We start from the raw sequence: 20711 nt of genomic DNA on the forward strand, positions 1-20711 counted from the left end.
ACTATAGCAAAGTGCAATAGCCACGTTTAGGATGCCACTAGGTACACTGAGTGTTTGCTAGTATAATGGCTTAGTTATAATGAGTTGGAGTGTGCAATGCAGGCAGAGGTGCTGCAAATGTCTTTGCACTAGTGTGACTAGACAAATGGCCAATAGCCACGTTTAGGATGGCACTAGGTACACTGAGTGTTTGCTAGTATAATGGCTTAGTTATAATGAGTTGGAGTGTGCAATGCAGGTAGAGGTGCTGCAAATGTCTTTGCACTAGTGTGACTATAGCAAAGTCCAATAGCCACGTTTAGGATGCCACTAGGTACACTGAGTGTTTGCTAGTATAATGGCTTAGTTATAATGAGTTGGAGTGTGCAATGCAGGTAGAGGTGCTACAAATGTCTTTTGCACTAGTGTGACTATAGCAAAGTCCAATAGCCACGTTTAGGATGCCACTAGGTACACTGAGTGTTTGCTAGTATAATGGCTTAGTTATAATGAGTTGGAGTGTGCAATGCAGGCAGAGGTGCTGCAAATGTCTTTGCACTAGTGTGACTAGACAAATGGCCAATAGCCACGTTTAGGATGCCACTAGGTACACTGAGTGTTTGCTAGTATAATGGCTTAGTTATAATGAGTTGGAGTGTGCAATGCAGGCAGAGGTGCTGCAAATGTCTTTGCACTAGTGGGACTATAGCAAAGTCCAATAGCCACGTTTAGGATGCCACTAGGTACACTGAGTGTTTGCTAGTATAATGGCTTAGTTATAATGAGTTGGAGTGTGCAATGCAGGTAGAGGTGCTGCAAATGTCTTTGCACTAGTGTGACTATAGCAAAGTGCAATAGCCACATTTAGGATGTGACTAGGTACACTGAGTTTTTGCTAGTATAATGGCTTAGTTATAATGAGTTGGAGTGTGCAATGCAGGCAGAGGTGCTGCAAATGTCTTTGCACTAGTGTGACTAGACAAATGGCCAATAGCCACGTTTAGGATGCCACTAGGTACACTGAGTGTTTGCTAGTATAATGGCTTAGTTATAATGAGTTGGAGTGTGCAATGCAGGTAGAGGTGCTGCAAATGTCTTTGCACTAGTGGGACTATAGCAAAGTCCAATAGCCACGTTTAGGATGCCACTAAGTACACTGAGTGTTTGCTAGTATAATGGCTTAGTTATAATGAGTTGGAGTGTGCAATGCAGGTAGAGGTGCTGCAAATGTCTTTGCACTAGTGTGACTATAGCAAAGTCCAATAGCCACGTTTAGGATGCCACTAGGTACACTGAGTGTTTGCTAGTATAATGGCTTAGTTATAATGAGTTGGAGTGTGCAATGCAGGCAGAGGTGCTGCAAATGTCTTTGCACTAGTGTGACTAGACAAATGGCCAATAGCCACGTTTAGGATGCCACTAGGTACACTGAGTGTTTGCTAGTATAATGGCTTAGTTATAATGAGTTGGAGTGTGCAATGCAGGTAGAGGTGCTGAAAATGTCTTTGCACTAGTGGGACTATAGCAAAGTCCAATAGCCACGTTTAGGATGCCACTAGGTACACTGAGTGTTTGCTAGTATAATGGCTTAGTTATAATGAGTTGGAGTGTGCAATGCAGGCAGACGTGCTCTGCAAATGTCTTTGCACTAGTGTGACTATAGCAAAGTCCAATAGCCACGTTTAGGATGCCACTAGGTACACTGAGTGTTTGCTAGTATAATGGCTTAGTTATAATGAGTTGGAGTGTGCAATGCAGGTAGAGGTGCTGCAAATGTCTTTGCACTAGTGGGACTATAGCAAAGTCCAATAGCCACGTTTAGGATGCCACTAGGTACACTGAGTGTTTGCTAGTATAATGGCTTAGTTATAATGAGTTGGAGTGTGCAATGCAGGCAGAGGTGCTGCAAATGTCTTTGCACTAGTGTGACTATAGCAAAGTCCAATAGCCACGTTTAGGATGCCACTAGGTACTCTGAGTGTATGCTAGTATAATGGCTTAGTTATAATGAGTTGGAGTGTGCAATGCAGGTAGAGGTGCTGTAAATGTATTTGCACTAGTGTGACTATAGCAAAGTCCAATAGCCACGTTTAGGATGCCACTAGGTACACTGAGTGTTTGCTAGTATAATGGCTTAGTTATAATGAGTTGGAGTGTGCAATGCAGGCAGAGGTGCTGCAAATGTCTTTGCACTAGTGTGACTAGACAAATGGCCAATAGCCACGTTTAGGATGCCACTAGGTACACTGAGTGTTTGCTAGTATAATGGCTTAGTTATAATGAGTTGGAGTGTGCAATGCAGGTAGAGGTGCTGCAAATGTCTTTGCACTAGTGTGACTATAGCAAAGTCCAATAGCCACGTTTAGGATGCCACTAGGTACACTGAGTGTTTGCTAGTATAATGGCTTAGTTATAATGAGTTGGAGTGTGCAATGCAGGCAGAGGTGCTGCAAATGTCTTTGCACTAGTGTGACTAGACAAATGGCCAATAGCCACATTTAGGATGCCACTAGGTACACTGAGTGTTTGCTAGTATAATGGCTTAGTTATAATGAGTTGTAGTGTGCAATGCAGGCAGAGGTGCTGCAAATGTCTTTGCACTAGTGTGACTATAGCAAAGTCCAATAGCCACGTTTAGGATGCCACTAGGTACACTGAGTGTTTGCTAGTATAATGGCTTAGTTATAATGAGTTGGAGTGTGCAATGCAGGCAGAGGTGCTGCAAATGTCTTTGCACTAGTGGGACTATAGCAAAGTCCAATAGCCACGTTTAGGATGCCACTAGGTACACTGAGTGTTTGCTAGTATAATGGCTTAGTTATAATGAGTTGGAGTGTGCAATGCAGGTAGAGGTGCTGCAAATGTCTTTGCACTAGTGTGACTATAGCAAAGTGCAATAGCCACGTTTAGGATGCCACTAGGTACACTGAGTGTTTGCTAGTATAATGGCTTAGTTATAATGAGTTGGAGTGTGCAATGCAGGTAGAGGTGCTACAAATGTCTTTTGCACTAGTGTGACTATAGCAAAGTCCAATAGCCACGTTTAGGATGCCACTAGGTACACTGAGTGTTTGCTAGTATAATGGCTTAGTTATAATGAGTTGGAGTGTGCAATGCAGGCAGAGGTGCTGCAAATGTCTTTGCACTAGTGTGACTAGACAAATGGCCAATAGCCACGTTTAGGATGCCACTAGGTACACTGAGTGTTTGCTAGTATAATGGCTTAGTTATAATGAGTTGGAGTGTGCAATGCAGGTAGAGGTGCTGCAAATGTCTTTGCACTAGTGTGACTATAGCAAAGTCCAATAGCCACGTTTAGGATGCCACTAGGTACACTGAGTGTTTGCTAGTATAATGGCTTAGTTATAATGAGTTGGAGTGTGCAATGCAGGTAGAGGTGCTGCAAATGTCTTTGCACTAGTGGGACTATAGCAAAGTCCAATAGCCACGTTTAGGATGCCACTAGGTACACTGAGTGTTTGCTAGTATAATGGCTTAGTTATAATGAGTTGGAGTGTGCAATGCAGGTAGAGGTGCTGCAAATGTCTTTGCACTAGTGGGACTATAGCAAAGTCCAATAGCCACGTTTAGGATGCCACTAGGTACACTGAGTGTTTGCTAGTATAATGGCTTAGTTATAATGAGTTGGAGTGTGCAATGCAGGCAGAGGTGCTGCAAATGTCTTTGCACTAGTGTGACTAGACAAATGGCCAATAGCCACGTTTAGGATGCCACTAGGTACACTGAGTGTTTGCTAGTATAATGGCTTAGTTATAATGAGTTGGAGTGTGCAATGCAGGTAGAGGTGCTGCAAATGTCTTTGCACTAGTGTGACTATAGCAAAGTGCAATAGCCACGTTTAGGATGCCACTAGGTACACTGAGTTTTTGCTAGTATAATGGCTTAGTTATAATGAGTTGGAGTGTGCAATGCAGGCAGAGGTGCTGCAAATGTCTTTGCACTAGTGTGACTAGACAAATGGCCAATAGCCACGTTTAGGATGCTACTAGGTACACTGAGTGTTTGCTAGTATAATGGCTTAGTTATAATGAGTTGGAGTGTGCAATGCAGGTAGAGGTGCTGCAAATGTCTTTGCACTAGTGGGACTATAGCAAAGTCCAATAGCCACGTTTAGGATGCCACTAGGTACACTGAGTGTTTGCTAGTATAATGGCTTAGTTATAATGAGTTGGAGTGTGCAATGCAGGTAGAGGTGCTGCAAATGTCTTTGCACTAGTGTGACTATAGCAAAGTCCAATAGCCACGTTTAGGATGCCACTAGGTACACTGAGTGTTTGCTAGTATAATGGCTTAGTTATAATGAGTTGGAGTGTGCAATGCAGGCAGAGGTGCTGCAAATGTCTTTGCACTAGTGTGACTAGACAAATGGCCAATAGCCACATTTAGGATGCCACTAGGTACACTGAGTGTTTGCTAGTATAATGGCTTAGTTATAATGAGTTGTAGTGTGCAATGCAGGCAGAGGTGCTGCAAATGTCTTTGCACTAGTGTGACTATAGCAAAGTCCAATAGCCACGTTTAGGATGCCACTAGGTACACTGAGTGTTTGCTAGTATAATGGCTTAGTTATAATGAGTTGGAGTGTGCAATGCAGGCAGAGGTGCTGCAAATGTCTTTGCACTAGTGGGACTATAGCAAAGTCCAATAGCCACGTTTAGGATGCCACTAGGTACACTGAGTGTTTGCTAGTATAATGGCTTAGTTATAATGAGTTGGAGTGTGCAATGCAGGTAGAGGTGCTGCAAATGTCTTTGCACTAGTGTGACTATAGCAAAGTGCAATAGCCACGTTTAGGATGCCACTAGGTACACTGAGTGTTTGCTAGTATAATGGCTTAGTTATAATGAGTTGGAGTGTGCAATGCAGGTAGAGGTGCTACAAATGTCTTTTGCACTAGTGTGACTATAGCAAAGTCCAATAGCCACGTTTAGGATGCCACTAGGTACACTGAGTGTTTGCTAGTATAATGGCTTAGTTATAATGAGTTGGAGTGTGCAATGCAGGCAGAGGTGCTGCAAATGTCTTTGCACTAGTGTGACTAGACAAATGGCCAATAGCCACGTTTAGGATGCCACTAGGTACACTGAGTGTTTGCTAGTATAATGGCTTAGTTATAATGAGTTGGAGTGTGCAATGCAGGTAGAGGTGCTGCAAATGTCTTTGCACTAGTGTGACTATAGCAAAGTCCAATAGCCACGTTTAGGATGCCACTAGGTACACTGAGTGTTTGCTAGTATAATGGCTTAGTTATAATGAGTTGGAGTGTGCAATGCAGGTAGAGGTGCTGCAAATGTCTTTGCACTAGTGGGACTATAGCAAAGTCCAATAGCCACGTTTAGGATGCCACTAGGTACACTGAGTGTTTGCTAGTATAATGGCTTAGTTATAATGAGTTGGAGTGTGCAATGCAGGTAGAGGTGCTGCAAATGTCTTTGCACTAGTGGGACTATAGCAAAGTCCAATAGCCACGTTTAGGATGCCACTAGGTACACTGAGTGTTTGCTAGTATAATGGCTTAGTTATAATGAGTTGGAGTGTGCAATGCAGGCAGAGGTGCTGCAAATGTCTTTGCACTAGTGTGACTAGACAAATGGCCAATAGCCACGTTTAGGATGCCACTAGGTACACTGAGTGTTTGCTAGTATAATGGCTTAGTTATAATGAGTTGGAGTGTGCAATGCAGGTAGAGGTGCTGCAAATGTCTTTGCACTAGTGTGACTATAGCAAAGTGCAATAGCCACGTTTAGGATGCCACTAGGTACACTGAGTTTTTGCTAGTATAATGGCTTAGTTATAATGAGTTGGAGTGTGCAATGCAGGCAGAGGTGCTGCAAATGTCTTTGCACTAGTGTGACTAGACAAATGGCCAATAGCCACGTTTAGGATGCTACTAGGTACACTGAGTGTTTGCTAGTATAATGGCTTAGTTATAATGAGTTGGAGTGTGCAATGCAGGTAGAGGTGCTGCAAATGTCTTTGCACTAGTGGGACTATAGCAAAGTCCAATAGCCACGTTTAGGATGCCACTAGGTACACTGAGTGTTTGCTAGTATAATGGCTTAGTTATAATGAGTTGGAGTGTGCAATGCAGGTAGAGGTGCTGCAAATGTCTTTGCACTAGTGTGACTATAGCAAAGTCCAATAGCCACGTTTAGGATGCCACTAGGTACACTGAGTGTTTGCTAGTATAATGGCTTAGTTATAATGAGTTGGAGTGTGCAGAGGACAGGAGGGTACAGTGCCAGGATTGTGGGGCTCTGGGTAGAGGAAAGGAAGCCTGCCTTTCTATTCCCTCCTAATAGGGAAATGCAGGGAGGAAATCCCTGACCTTGGCTACACAGACACTGTCTCTGTTTTCAGGACCTGTCACCTATGGCTCTGACCCTGCCGGTTTGAGCCCTTAACCCCTTAACGACCGCGGGCCGTAAAATTACGTCCTAAATGACATAATCTTACTGCCCACGGTCCTCCGGCGGCAGCATGCCGCGATCGGCACACATCTCAGCTGATTTTCACAGCTGAGATGTGTGCCTGCTAGGCACAAGCAGAATCGTTATCTGCTCGTGCCGATTAACCCCTTATATGGCGCTGTCAATACATGACAGCGCCATTATAAGCGCGATCGCGGTAAAGTTTTACTTACCGCCGAAACCGGAAGTCACGTGACGCGATCACGTGACTCCCGATAGTTGTCATGGTAGCACAGGGTCATGTGATGACTCCTGTACTACACATGAATTGGTTTCACTTTCGCTGTGCCCGGGGCACAGCAAAAGAGAAAGACAGCGTATCTGCTGTTTACAGCCTTCCAGCTGTGATCAGCAGATACTGCAGAGCGATCGGAATGCTGATCGCAATAGCCCCCTAGGGGGACTAGTAAAATAAAAAAAAAAAGTAAAAAAATAAGTTTTAAAAAATTAAAAAAAAACAAAAAAACCTAAAAGTTCAAATCACCCCCCATTCGCCCCATTGAAAATTAAAGGGTTAAAAAAATAAAAAATATACACACATTTGGTATCGCCGCGTTCAGAAACGCCCGATCTATCAAAATATAAAATCAATTAATCTGATCAGTAAACGGCGTAGCGGCAAAAAAATTCCAAACGCCAAAACGATGTTTTTTTGTCGCCACAACTTTTGCGCAAAATGCAATAAGAGGCGATCAAAACGTAGCATCTGCGCAAAAATGGTACCGTTAAAAACGTCAGCTCGAGACGCAAAAAATAAGCCATCATTGAGCCTAAGATCCCGAAAAATGAGAACGCTACGGGTCACGGAATATGGCGTAAAACGTGCGCCACTTTTTTCGGACAAACTTCCGATTTTTTTTTAACCCCTTATATAAAAGTAAACCTATACATGTTTGGTGTCTACGAACTCGCACTGACCTGAGGCATCACACCCCCACATCAGTTTTACCATATAGTGAACACAGTGAATAAAATATCTCAAAAACCATAGTGCTATCGCACTTTTTTTGCAATTTTTCAGCATTTGGAATTTTTTTGCCATTTTCTAGTACACAATATGGTAAAACTGATGGTTTCATTTAAAAGTACAGCTCGTTCCGCAAAAAATGAGCCCTCACATGACCATATTGACTGAAAAATAAAAAAGTTACGTCTCTCAGAAAAAGAATGGCGAAAAAAAAAAACGGAAAGCGAAAAATCGGCCGGTCCTGAAAGGGTTAAAAGGACTGCTAGAAAGTGCTATCCCTATGCTGTCCAGCGCTGTGGATGGAGCGCATACAGCTGGATCAGCGATAGGACAAAGGACGGACCTGCGACAGTGATGTCTGACACCAAAGACGCAGAAGAGATAATGGCGTCCTGGAGGAAAATGTCCGATTTTATAATGCAGGGACATGTGACATGGGCATCCTATCACACATGCCGTTGCTTCTCTGGCTAAAAGTCCACTTAGCTGTGTGTGTGTCTGGGATTGGCTGACATGCTGGCCCGCCCCACTACACGCGCGCGCTTAGGGAAGAAAGACAAGGAAAAAAAAAAAAAAATGGCGATCGCCATTATAGAAACAGCAGTGATCTGAAGGCGCTGTTCACGCACACTATACACTGAAATGTCATAATAGTGTGATTCACAGAGTGACTTACACTATTACAGCGGAAACCAAGCTAGGAATTAGCTGTTTTTTTGCTGCTAGAACCGTTCTCGAACATTTCTAGAACTATCGAGCTTTTGCAAAAAGCTCGAGTTCTAGTTCGATCTAGAATAGGCCCCAAAATCACTCGAGCCTAGAACTGGAGAACCTCGAACCGCGAACCGCGCTCAACTCTACTAATGACTTTGCGTCTTTACTCCACTATCAATGCGTGCTATTGACACTAGCTAGATTAATACTTTATTATCAAGTTAGAGGTATTTTTTTTCACCGTGCAAACAATGAAACATATGATAAACTACCGTACAATAGTTCATCTATAGGTTTAGTGTTTGTCGTAACATGTTGGTGTACGTCTTAAGTGGACCTAATGAAAGCTAATGAAAGATAAAAAACATACAGTAGCATATGCAACCTTAGACATTTCTCCATAAAACGGACTTATTTGACACAGTTCAGGGGATTACTATGGTCTGATTTAATTAGATATTGACTGTACACAGACCATATTAAAATTGTTCAAAGAGGAAGCTGTCTGATTAAGGCTGCTTTGACACTTCCGTCTTTTTGTATCAGTCACAATCTGTTGTCTTGAGTAAATACGGTATCCTGCAAAATATTTTGCAGGATTCAGTTTTTTCCCCATAGACTTCTATTAGTGACAGATTGTGACTGTTGGCCCTGCGTTGCATCCGCCGTGTGACAGATCAGTCGTGGAGTGACTGACCGTCGTGCGGAAGTAACGTAGAATGTAACTTTTTTTCTGTGCGGCGAAAAAACTGACAGTGACTCGGCATCCATCGTGTGTTATAATGAAAGCCTATGGGCAGTGGAATCAGCCAGCAGCCGCCCGGAAATGCCACATCCATTAGATGCGATAGTCCCAGGACTTTACCAGCTCATCTCGATTGCCCTGATGCGGTGAATGCGATGAATCGGGGTAATAAGGAGTTAATGGCAGCCCATAGCTGCCACTAAGGGGTACTTTGCACGTTGCGACATCGCTACTGCGATATCGTCGCGGTCAAATCGAAAGTGACGCACATCCGGCACCGGTAACAATGTTGCAACGTGTAAAGCCTAGATGCGCCGATAAATGATTGTAAAAGCGTCGTAAATTGGTGATCTGTGTAGTGTCGGACATTTTCATAATGTCGCACCAATAGGAGATACGATGTTGTTCCTCGATCCTGCGGCAGTACACATCGCTGTGTGTGAAGCCGCAGGAGTGAGGAACATCTCCTTACGTGCCTCCACCGCCAATGCGGAAGGAAGGAGGTAGGCGGGATGTTTACGTTTATGTCTTCTATTGGCTGCCTGCCGTGTGACGTCGCTGTGACGCCACACGACCCGCCCCCTTAGGAAGGAGATGGGTCGCCGGCCAGAGTGACGTCGCGGGGCAGGTATGTGTGTGTGAAGCTGCCATAGCGATAATGTTCGCTACGGCAGCTATCACAAGATATTGCATGTGCGACAGGGGCGGGTACTATCGCGCTCGGCATCGCTAGCATCGGCTAGCGATGTCGCAGCGTGCAAAGTACCCCTGAGTCTTAGCTTAGTGATGGCAGGTGTCTATGAGATACCCCCATCACTAAACTATAGTGAAAATAAATAAATACAAACACCGAAAAATCCTTTATTTGAAATAAAAGACAAAAAAAACACCCTCTGTCACCATTTTATTAATCCCCAAATACTCCTCCAGGTCAAACGTAATCCACACGAGGTCCCACAACGCTTTCAGCTCTGCTACATCAGAAGATGACAGGAGCGGCCATAGAGTACCGCCGCTCGCTGTGAGCTCTACAGAGCAACTGAAGTGAGTCGCGCTGTCAGCGGTGATGTCACTCGGGTTACCCGCAGCCACAGCTGGATTCTCTTTGCTAGGTACAAATTGCTACAACTTTTTTAATAGATCCGTCCCATCAGTTGTACTACAATCTCCAACGCATCTGTCACGTCAGTCACAAAATGGATTGTGACTGATGGAAAAAAGCGGAAGTGTGAAAGCAGCCTAAGGCGTAATAAAGCCTTAATTGCATAAGCCCTGTGATTTATGTGGTTTTATAATTTTGAATACATACCGTATTTTTCGGTTTATAAGACGCACTTTTCTTCCCAAAAATTTGAAGGGTGCGTCTTAAAATCCGTATATAGCTTACCGGGAGGGGGAGAATTGGCGTGGGCGGCTCTCTGTGTGGCCGGCTGTCTGTGCAGGTGGCCTGGTGCCTTTCTGTGTGGGTGGCCGGCTGACTCTCTGTGCGGGCGGTCAGCTGGCTGGCTCTCAGTGCGGGAGGCCAGCTAGCTGCCTCTCTGTGTGGGTGGCTGGCTGGCTGTGGTGGCTGTGCTCACAGCGGAAGCTGCGGCGGGTGTCCCGGATGCTCTGGCTTCAAATGATGACGCCCAGTCAGCGTGTGCGCAGATGGAGCTTTCGGCTGAGTGCTCCTTCTGAGCATATGCCGCTCCAGGCACCATTTCTTTGAAGCCCAGATCACGATAGAGCATCTGGGACACCCACCGCACCGGCCTGCTTCACAGAATCACCACAGCTTCCGTTGCCAGCACAGACCCACCGCTGCCTGTACAAATGTAGCTCCCCTGAGACTGGTCGCTATAGGGTATATCATTATATCCTTCCCGAGCAGGTCAAGATGTTAATCTGGTAAATTTTACACACACCTCACACCACCATACAGCAGGGAGAAGCAGTAAGTAGGAAAGGGTTAACAATGTTTCTACAAACACAGTCAGGACGTGACTCAGCCAGTTCCTAGCAGACCCATGTCGCCATAACAACTTGCAAAGGTGGGGGCATGGGCAGTTAGGAGTAGATACACTTTTTTCCAGGCAGAACAAGCTTGGACACAAGACAGAGCAGACGCATGGTGTGTAGCTCCCTGAAGGGAGGCTGTCAGGTCTTCAGGGAGGCAGAACAGAGCTGTCTGTATGTAACACCGACTGCCAGCACAACCAAGCTGGGGCCAGTAACATCTAGAGAGACGGGACCCGGCATTTGTAATCGGGACAAGTTAGTGGCCCGCCGGTACCGAACCGGGGAACCGACTGGAAACCGGAGCACAGAGGTGGGTACTCAGACCCTGAAATGAGGTCCCGAATCTACCGGACTAAGTTAATTCACTGATTGAAGTCTGGACTTTAAGTCCTTTCCCATCCAAGTCCCGAGTGAAGACAACAGCCCAACGAGGGGGATAGAAAGCCACCGCTCAGGCAGAGAGATCCCACGGGCCAGCATCTGCGGGCAAATGGGCTCTCCAGACACCCACACAGCCAGGGAGCGGACTCCCGTCGCTGAAGCGCAGGCAGTCCACAGCTACAAAACAAGGTTCAGGAGAAAGGCGGGGACCACCAAACCAGGTGGGGGACCAGACGAGGCCGGCTGCGGGCACCGACCACCATCTTTTTGGTTTACCAGAGACTCCGGTGTATCTGTCAGAGTGAGTACAACTGTGCCCTCGGGTCGCGCACCGCCCCGCACCACACCAATCCAGCTGCTCCCTCACAACCGGGCCCCGGGACCATCAACCCCTACCCACGGAGGGGTCAACACCTGGCTGCACAACACCGTCCCCGGGTGCCTAGTAAACAGCAGCGGTGGTGTCTACATTCACCACAACCCGTGGGTGGTGTCACGAACTTAACCCAAACCACGGCCCCGGCCGTAAACCTACCTACCAACCCCCTACGTAGCGCCAGCATCCTTTCAGAGCGACGTGACCCCGGGTCCGGAGGCGCTCGAGCCACCCACCGACGAGCTCGGATCCGAGCGGCTCGGCTGCAGCCAAGCACGGGGCAGTACACTTGTATACTGCACTGATATCCCAGGACTTGTACTTCAAACAGGACTAGCGGAATATTGACCAGAAGACTGGCGGCTTCTTATAGACAGCTCATTAGAAGGTTGAAATGTGTTCTCTTGCACAATGGTAACCGTTATGCGTTTCTTGCCATTGCTCACTCAACAAAACTTAAAGAAGAATATGAAAATGTAGAAATTGTATTACAGAAAATCCATTATCATAACCATCAGTGGTCGATTTGTGCTGATCTGAAGATGGTGATCTTCTTGCTTGAACAGCAATCTGGATAAACAAATACCTGTGCTTCATGGGCCTCTGTGAGAGCAGGGCATTGCAAGATCAATGAACAAAAGTGTCATGGCCTGCAAGGGAAGAAATGAATGTTGGCGCAGCAAATATCATCAACAAGCCGCTGGTGGACAAGAACAAAATCATTCTATTGGCGCTTCTTATTAGGCTAATTAATGAAGCACATTGTTAGGGCTAGGGACAAATCGGGCAATTGCTTCAAGTAGATTTGTAGATCATTCCCTGAACTGAGAGTGGAAAAGCTAAAATCTTGAATTTTTGATGGTCATCATTTTCGTAAACTCATGAACGATTCCAATTTTACTACATGCAAGAATGACACTGAGACTTTGACCTGGAAAAGATTTGTCTCTGTTGTGAAGAATTACTAAAGCGGGCTTTACACGCTGCGACATCGCTAATGCGGAGTCGTTGGGGTCACGGATTTTGTGACGCACATCCGGCCGCATTAGCGATGCCGTTGCGTGTGACACCGATAAGCGATTTTGCATCGTTGCAAAACAGTGCAAAATCGCTAATCGGCGAAACGGGGGTCCATTCCCAATTATCGTTACTTCAGCAGTAACGAGTTTGTTCGTCGTTCCTGCGGCAGCACACATCGCTGCGTGTGACGCCGCAGGAGCGAGGAAGCTCTCCTTACCTGCCTCCCGGCCGCTATGCGGAAGGAAGGAGGTGGGCGGGATGTTATGTCCTGCTCATCTCCACCCCTCCGCTGCGATTGGGCGGCGGTTCAGTGACGTCGCTGTGACGCCGCACGGACCGCCCCCTTAGAAAGGAGGCGGTTCGCCGGTCACAGCGACGTCGCCGGACAGGTAAGTATGTGTGACGGCTCTGGGCGATGTTGTGCGGCACGGGCAGCGATATGCCCGTGTCGCGCAACAGATGGGGGCGGATACCCACACTAGCGATATCGGGACCGATATCGCAGTGTGTAAAGTAGCCTTTAGGTAATCACAGAGCAGACAATTATGATGAATTGGTGCAAGTTATGGTAGCTAACTTCAGAAATTTCGGAGTTAATATGAGAATAAAGATATACTTTTTTTCAGAAGCGTAGTTAGGGGTTCAGCTCAGGGGTTGACGAAACATTTGAGTGGGCCCGTAACCTGGCAACCCTGATTACAACTACGGTGGTGCAACGCAACCTAATTTTGGGTATAGGGAGAACCTCAGCAGATGACAGCTCTGTTACTGAAAATAAATCTCTACACAAAGAACAACACTGATATTACCGCCACAGAGTGACCATATAGGGGAAGATTCAACTACTGCAGTACATGTAAGAGTTAGTTACAGAAAGTGATTCACAGCTGACTTTCTTTCAGATGGAGTCGTTCACTTTCGCTGTCTTTTCCATCTGGCTCAGACTGACATTACTTCTTCCAGCCAAGACTCGTCTGCAGAGATTACAACAGATACATTTGTCTCCTCACATGTTCAGCACTGTCCCCATTTATTTCCAACCTTCACAAACTCCTCATTCTACTAACACCCCAGGACTGAGCCACTGCTGCCGTATGTGTCCGTATTATTGCGCCTGCTGTGTGGTACAATAACAGTGCTACGCTTACTGCCCCACATACCACTGTGCCTCTTAGATAGTAAAATTCCTCCTTCGTACCCTCTAGATGGTAAAATTTTAATGTCCTGTGTAAGTGCCCTAAGAAAAATGTTCACACTTTGCCTATAGAAAGTAATAATGCCCCTGTTCACCTTTGACTATTACAATACCCTGAGTGCCCCTATAAGAATAATGGTTTATGTGTTCAATTAAAATGTAAATGTCCCAAGTCACCAAATGTACAGCATCCCTATACACAATATGATAACCATACATCTTCTCCATAAATAGTATGATTTTCCTACACCTCCCCTATACACAGTAAGATGAATCCACTGCTCCCCTGTGTGATGGCCCAACACCTCCCCTATATAAAGTATTATGGGTCCACAGCTCCCCTTTACAAAGTATAATGCACACACAGCTTCTCTATACACCGTATGATCGTCCCACAGCTTCTATCCTATACACAGTATAATGCGCCTACCTACAGCTTCTCTATACACAATATGATGGGCCGACAGCTCCCCTATACACAGTATAATAGGTGCACAGCTCCCTTAATACAGTATAATGGACCAACCCACTTTGCCAGTCTGCCCTGAAGGCCAGCATCCCAGAGTCACCTCTTCACTGTAGACGTTGACACTTGCGTTTTGCGGGTACTATTTAATGCAGCTGCCAGTTGAGGACCTGTGAGTGGTCGATTTCTCAAACTAGAGACTCTAATGTACTTGGCTTGTTGCTCAGTTGTGCAGCGGGGCCTCCAACTTCTCTTTCTACTCTGGTTAGAGCCTGTTTGTGCTCTCCTTGCTCAGTTGTGCAGCGGGGCCTCCCACTTCTCTTTCTACTCTGGTTAGAGCCTGTTTGTACTCTCCTCTGAAGGGAGTGGTACACACTGTTGTAGGAAATCTTCAGTTTCTTGGCAATTTCTCACATGGAATATCCTTCATTTCTAAGAAAAAGAATAGATTGTCAAGTTTCACATGAAAGTTCTCTTTTTCTGGCCATTTTGAGAGTTTAATGGAACCAACAAATGTAATGCTCCAGATTCTCAACTATCTCAAAGGAAAGTTAGTTTTATAGCTTCTCTAATCAGCAAAACTGTTTTGAGCTGTGCTAACATACTTTTGTGGCACCCCTGAGGCTTCAGTCACCACAGGTTACTCTTATGATTCAGAGACCGAGGAGGATCAAAAAATGCGAAAACCCAAAATGTAACCAGAGTGGCTGGAACCTTAACGGACTTCAGACCTAATCCTAGAAACTTTGATGGAATAAAGGAAGGAAAGAATCTACACTCAGGAGAACGCTGTCATTCTTTTTTTTTTGCAGACCTAATCCTGACATACAACTAGAAGTAGCCGTGGGACGATCCTACGATAATCTAGTCGTCTCGACACAGCCGGAGAACTAAATATTCTTACAGGTAGAAATATAAGAAAAGCTAATCTGCCTCAGAGCAATCCCCAAAGATATAGATAGCCCCCCACATGTAAAGACTATGGTGATATAGGAAAACACAATACAAAGCTAGAAAAACAGGTTCAGCAAAGGTGAGGCCCAAACTATCTTTATAGGAAAGGATAGGAAGGAGTACTGTCTGCAGCCGTAATATCCCTAATAAATACCAGCACGTATGATATGGAAAAAACTAAGACCAAACGGCCTCTCCCCCATTATATTAGCACTTTGATGTTACTGGGATCCAAAAACACTAATATAGATGAGGGACTGAATTAATACCAAGCATGACAAAACACAATACATTGCAGAATCATGGAGCTGGGTATACAGACACTCCCAGCAGGGAATGATCCATTCCACCAGGAACTCCACATAGGCAAAATAGGAATCAAGCTTTAGTATCAAAGCAGAAAAAACAACAAGAAAGTGGAAACAATAAGCAGAGGTACAAGACCAACTTATCTGAGAGGAGTTCTGGTAGAGAGCAGGGCTGGTTTCAGAATGTCCTTAACACACAGGATATCCATTGAGCACCGTCAAGTAACAGGAGAAGACTACTCAGCTATATCGCCCAATCTGAGAGACCCGATTGCCAGTCCTCCACAGGTATGTGGCTTTCATTCCACAAATCAACTGCACCACCAGCACTGACCACAAGAGGGAGCCTCAAACTGGAAAATGTATTCACAACAGGTTACTGCACCTCACCAGAGGTGCAGTATTCATCCCGGGTAAGGAGGAGGTCATTGCCGGTAAACCCCAACCCACCAACACACATATCTAGTTGCCCTCTCAACAAGACTGGGTTAGGGTAGGGTCATTTAGGATGGTCACCACATCGTCTGGGGCCTCCCACCCACTAGCTCAGGAACCCGGGGGGTGGAGAAACCGACACAAACACACACACACTCAGACAGTTGAGAAACTACCGGGAACCAAGTGAGACATAGGAGAACATGGTTGCTGAGGGGAGAGCTAATAACTCCCTCAGGACCGACGTACACCTCAGGGTGAGGAGCCCTATGCTGGTGGGCACTGCAAGTCCCGCCAGCAGAATCTGCCGGGCAGAGGATTTCACGTCTTCTGGCCCACACACAGATCCTGGGGAAAAGCAGCATATAGAGCCAGGAGTCGTTACCTATGGGCGGCACCAGCAACAGACTCACGCTGCCTGCTATAGGGGACAGGAAAAGAACCATTCCGAGGACTCGGGTCCCCGCGTAGCTTCAAGCCGCAGGGACTCACACAACACAGTGCAGGGAGGAAGGAATCACTGAAAGAAACACTGGTTCTGGTCTCCGAACTATCCGGGATTTGCTAGAGCCCATCATAGCGGAGTCCGGCAGTAAACAACTTAAACTGCAACCACTGTGTTCTCTAATCCTTCCCGCTCCCCGCTCTCCCTTATTAGAGTGGACCACTACTCCAAACATCCTCCCTGGGGCCTAAGCTCTGCCTGTGGAGAGCTGTACCATCTGAGCTGCGTTATCATCCGCCCCAGAGAGAAGACATCCCGCAGCGGCAGCTCCCATCATTGCTGCACATCACAGGTGGCGTCATGAAGACATACTCCACATCCCCAATCCCTCCATTTTATTGACACCGCTGGGGTCACGGAACCGGGCCAGGCCACTGTGACATCTCAACCCCCTCTGCACCGCCCGGCAACGAGTAACACCCAAGACCCCGTGGACGTGTAACTTGCACAAGGGTTTTCAAGGGATTTCTAAACATCCATTTGCCTTCTTAAACCTGCTTTACACGTATCAATTTCTCGTGCGATCGCATTTGTGATCGCTCCCGCCCCCATCGTTTGTGCGGCACGGGCAATTTGATGCCCGTATCGCACAATGTTGTAACCCCCATCACACGTACTTACCTCCCAGACGACCTTGCTGTGGGTGGCGAACATCCACTTCCTGAAGGGGGAGGGATGTTTGGCGTCACAGCGACGTCATACAGCGGCCAGCCAATCGAAGAGAATGGGCGGAGATGAGCGGGACGTAAACATCCCGCCCACCTCCTTCCTTCTTCATTGCCGGCGGGATGCAGGTAAGCTGTGTTCGTCGTTCCTGGGGTGTGACACGGAGCGATGTGTGCTGCCTCGGGAACATTGAACAACCGGACGTTCGATTTTTAGAAAATGAGCGACGTGTCAACGAGCAACGATAAGGTGAGTATTATTGCTCGATCACACTTGCCCGTAGCTGTAACACGCTGCGATGTATCAAACGATGCCGGATGTGCGTCACTTACGACATGACCCCGACAACATATCGTAAGATATATCGTAGCGTGTAAAGCCTTGCTTAACACAGTTAGCAAACACAATGTTCCATTAAGGTTGCTTTACACACAGCGACATCGCTAGCGATGTCGCTCGTGACAGCACCCGCTCCCATCGTTTGTGCGTCAAATCGCTGCCAGTGGCGTACAAAATTGCTAGTACACTTCACACATACTTACCTTCCTAGCGACGTCGCTGTGGCCAGCGAACAGCCTCTTTTCTAAGGGGGCGGTTCGTGTGGCGTCACACCAACATCACACGGCAGGCGTCCAATAGAGTGGAGGGGCGGAGAGCAGCCGTATGAAAGTCACGCCCACCTCGTTGCCGGAGGAAGCAGGTACGGTGTTGTTCGTCATTCCTGGGGTGTCACACGTAGCGATGTATGCTGCCTCAGGAACGACGAACAACCTGCATCCAAAATCAGCAACGACATTTGGGAAATGGACGACGTGTCAACAATCAAGGATTTGGTGAGTATTTTGCATCGTTAGCGGTAGCTCGTACGTGTCATACGCAACGATGTCGCTAACGAGGCCGGATGTGCGTCACGAATTCCGTGACCACAATGACATCTGGTCAGTGAAGTTGATGCGTGTAAAGCTTCCTTTAGAAGTGGTGGTTGTTGGAAATGGGCCTCTATACACCTATGTAGATATTTCAATAAAAAACAGACATTTGCATATTTGCATAGTCATAGTTATTTACCACATTAACAATGTATAGAGAGTATTTCTGTTTAATTTAATGTTAGTTTCATTGGAAAAAAATGTGCTTTCCTTTCAAAAATAAGAAAATATCTAAGTATCTAAGTGACCCTAAACTTTTGAACTGTAGTGTATGTAGAAATTAAGCTTCTCATAACCTAGTGATGAGTCGACCCGTGGGTATTCGGATCCGCCAAACCAGCAAAAAAAATCAGGATCAACGAGCAAACCTGACACCAAATCACAACGAACCTCATACAAGTCAATGGAAACGAGATGTTCAGGGCTTTAAAATGGCTATAAAATAGCTGTACTAAATGCTAGGGAGCTGTGGTGGAAGTTAAACTGTGGTAAGAGCAGGATAGTTACACATAATGTGTTTCCCGGTATTTCCTAGAAAATCAAGCTACAGTCAGACTCTCTTCGAAGCCCACTAATTAAGGTTCATGAATATTCACTGCTTCCCCTGCCCACCCTCTCTGCCAGTGTCTGTGATTGGTTGCAGACTGCTACATGCGCCCCCATCCTGTGTTCGCATCTGTGATTGGCTGCATTCAGTTTGCTGTATAGTAGTGTAAAAGGAAATAAATAAATTAAAAAAAGATGTATGCACCAGCCATATTTTGATAGCCAGCATGAGTAAAGCAACAGCGGCAGGCTGCAATCCCCATCTGTGGGCTTTACTGTGGCTGGCTCTCAAAATAAAGGGTTAAAAAGATGTATAATCCCTTCCTTTTTTGATATCCAGCTATGGTAACACAGACACGTGGAGACTGGTATTATCAAGATCGGAGTCGCCATGGATATTGCCCCCTCCCCCCTAGCCTAAGAATATGGCTAAATTTAATTTCCCCCATAAGCCTCATGCAAGAACAGTCTCCAATTCACCTATATGAGCAGCTGTTTGTGTGCCGCCCCTGCAGCGGTCGAAACGCTCGGATCCGGGGATGGTGATTACTCGTGGCTCGAGGGTCTCCAGATCCGGGGGCTAGGGGCCACACTCAAATGAAGAAGGGGATTATTTACAGGGGAGAGATATAGTTCGTGATGCCACCCGTGGTGTACGGTAATTGGGAGTAACGCCGCTGCCATTGGGAGTACCCAGGGTGTTGGAGTGGGGCAGCATGATGACGCTACCCTCCACGGGTAGGGGAAGGCACCGGGACTCTGGATGGTGGTGTGGGGTACAGGCGGAGCGCAAGCTCGCTGGTTGCAGGGGTCAGTCGGGTACTCACTCAGCAATAAAGCAGATGCTGACAACAGGGTAAACCAAGTCTCTGACTGCCATTGCCTCTCAAGGGGAGCTCGTCCAGGTCCCGTCCCCTGCAGTACTGCCTGGTGGTCCATGACCTGCCTCCTGGCACAAATGTAGAGTGTCCTTTGTGGCCCGTTAGCTTGGAGCTTTACGGGCCCCGCTCCCCACTATGGCTATGTGAGGGAGCCTGCTCTCAGGGGCTCACGCTTGGGATTTCAGTGAGCCACTTGTTTGGAAAGCCCTATCCCCCTCATTGCACTAGTGCCCCCGATCTCTGAGCTTGGTGGGAACAGTCCATATAGACCCTGTCCTCCACAGGTTAATTGCCGGGTCACCTGAAGCTTCTCCCCGACCTAGGGTCCGTGTACTCTGACGTGCCTTCGGTCGGACGTGCTGACTGTCCTCCAAGACAGGTCCCAGCCACCTAGCCTCAATCCCCTGCGACCGGTGGTACGACTCCTCTAGGTCCACACCACCGTCTGCGACCTAGTCTGCCTTTCCCGCAGGAGCTATAACTTCCAGCTTCCTCCGAGATCCTCACTGCTCGAGGGCTACCACTCAACTGACTTGACACCTCCCCCCTCCCTGCCTGACCCCTAGGTGGGCGGCCCTATTCCTGCTTAAGCAGCCCACTGGTGTGCCTGACAGGTGTGGTGCAAGGTGTATGTAGGATTTGTGAATGCTGATGGAGGCAGTACTGCAGGATGGAGAGCCATAACCATGGGGGGGTTGAATCCTGCACTAAGAAAAAGAGAGTGCAGAACCCTGTGACGACCTGATTAGTCCAGGGCATCACATTTGCATCACATTTGCTTCTGCATGCCGGTTGTTCGTCGTTCCCGTGGCAGCACACATCGCTATGTGTGACACCCCGGGAACAACAAACACAGCTTACCTGCGTCCCGCCGGCAATGAGGAAGAAAGGAGGTGGGCGGGATGTTATGTCCCGCTCATCTCCGCCCCTCCGCTTCCATTGGCCGGCCGCTGTGTGACGTCGCTGTGACGCCGAACGTCCCTACCCCTTCAGGAAGAGGATGTTCGCCGCCCACGGCGACGTCGTTAGGGAGGTAAGTACGTGTGACGGGGGTTAACGACTTTGTGCGCCACGGACAATGAATTCCCCGTGACGCACAAACGACGGGGGCAGGTGCGATCGCTCATGCGATAGCCCGATCTATCGTCTCGTGTG

Source organism: Anomaloglossus baeobatrachus, chromosome 8, assembly GCF_048569485.1.
Source record: "Anomaloglossus baeobatrachus isolate aAnoBae1 chromosome 8, aAnoBae1.hap1, whole genome shotgun sequence".
NCBI lineage: Eukaryota > Metazoa > Chordata > Amphibia > Anura > Aromobatidae > Anomaloglossus > Anomaloglossus baeobatrachus.